Source organism: Chinchilla lanigera, unplaced genomic scaffold (assembly GCF_000276665.1).
Source record: "Chinchilla lanigera isolate Chin_1 unplaced genomic scaffold, ChiLan1.0 scaffold00093, whole genome shotgun sequence".
NCBI lineage: Eukaryota > Metazoa > Chordata > Mammalia > Rodentia > Chinchillidae > Chinchilla > Chinchilla lanigera.
In genome coordinates this window covers 2602759-2604729 of record NW_004955494.1, presented here as the reverse complement: position 1 = coordinate 2604729, position 1971 = coordinate 2602759, and the positions used below count along the sequence as shown (strand labels likewise).

At 38.3% G+C, this 1971-nt stretch overlaps 1 protein-coding gene across 11 annotated transcripts in view; it reads right to left on the bottom strand.

Annotated features, from left to right (window-relative positions):
• Braf (B-Raf proto-oncogene, serine/threonine kinase) overlaps positions 1-1971 on the bottom strand; it is a gene marked incomplete at its 5' end in the record, with an annotated part of 145471 nt that overhangs the window by 107979 nt on the left and 35521 nt on the right.

The window sequence follows — 1971 nt, the reverse complement described above, 5'->3', positions numbered from 1 at the left end:
TTTTTTGGTTTTTGGTTTTTCTCCGGTACCGGGAACCGAACTCACGACCTTGCACTTGCCAGGCAGGCGCTTTGCCGCTGAGCTAAATCCCCAGCCCCGGTAGAATTACTCTTATACTGTGTAATTTCTGTGTCTCTCTGAAAAGAAATACTCCATCATTAAGTATGCAACCAAGAGCAGCACTTTGTACATTCTATATAGCATGAAGGTAGGTTAGAATTTTGAAATAATTTAGGCAAAAATGGATCAGTATGGATTCATTCCTTCACTCAACTAATACTTAAGGAGTGCCATGGTATAGGCAGTAAAGACAGTGTAATTAAAGGAAAAAATGGAGCACACATTCTATTTGAGGGAAGATAAGCACTCAACAGAACGTATGTCAAGTGGTGATAAAAAGCTATTGAGAAAAACAGAGATGGAAAGAAGAGGGGCAAGTGGCTATTAATTCTGTAGTAAGCCACTGGTAAGATAACATAAAAAAGGGAAGGAAGTTTACCATGCAGGTATGAAACAGAAAATTAATCCAAACAGGGAAACAAATGCCAAAGGCATTAGGATAGGAGAAAAATTGAGGTGTGACAGACTGACTGCACTAATGACTCCAATTAATGTGTTCTCAATCGGTGCTCCTCTTATTCTGTAACTCTGCTCTGCCTTTTCCGCTCTAACCTGAGCTTCTCCAAGTGACTTGCTCCATCATGTTAGCAAACATTATCCAAACAGAGACTTAAAATGCAAATATGCACTTATTCTCACCATCGTGCACAAGTGAACTTCATTTCTCTTTGCCTCTGCCCTGGTTTTAAAAAAAAAAAACAACAAAAAAAAATGCCTGCGTCAGCACACTAGAACCATACTGTGCCACTCAAGGCCATCCCAGAACAGTCGTCTACCTAGAACTACGCCGACACACAACTGAGCCCAGCCAAGGTCAGTGCAGCTGCAATGGCCTGCTCATTGACTGAAAAAAATGGTTCTTTGAAGCAATATGCCCTGAGAACAGAAACACATGAGAACATACAAAAACGGGTACCTGAATGTTCATAATAGCACTATTCATAGTAGCCCCAAAGTGAAAATACTATGAATGTTTATCAGCTAATGAATAAACTGTAGTGTATCCACGCAATAGAATTTTACTTGGCAATACAATGAAATAAAATACTGATACATATACAACATACACAAACTTTGAAAACACTATACTAAGTGAAAGAAGCTAGTCACAAATGACTAGATATTGTATGAGCCCAGTTTATATATAATGTCCAGACTAGGGAAATCTACACACAGAAATTAGATTAGTAGTTGCCTAGGAATGGATGGAATATAAGAATTGGGGATGATGGCTAAGAGGTGTAGGGTTTCTTTTTCAGGGAGACAACAATATTCTAAAATTAATTTTGCTGATGGTTATTAACACAACTGCGACTGCTTCTGAATGGTAAACTTCAAATGGGTGACTTGTATGATATATGAGCACTCCTCCTCTCTCCCCGCCTCCCTAAAGCCATTTTTATAAAGAAAACTACATGACCACCTATGTTTTTAAAGCATTATTCTGGCTGCCTTGTTGAAAATGGATCATAGAGGGAGCAAAGGTAGATGTTAAGAAACCAGACAAGAAATGACTGTCCAGGGAAAGATAGGAAATGACTACTGAGTGAAAGCCTTTAACATACAGTGGCAGAAGTGGTAAGATGTGTCAGACCTTGGATTTATTGTAATTTATTTTATGGGTGTCGGGAGATAAGACACAGAGTACGGAATTTTAAACATTCCACAGACGTGGGGAAATCAGTGATTGCCTGGAGTTGGGAGAGAGAATGAGGAATGACTACTAATGGAAACTATTTCTTTTTGGAATAATGAAAATATTTTGGAGTTGGTGATGGATACACAACCTGGCAAAAATAACCTAAAATCTACTGAAGTGTACATTTTAGAAGGATGAATTTTATTTTATTT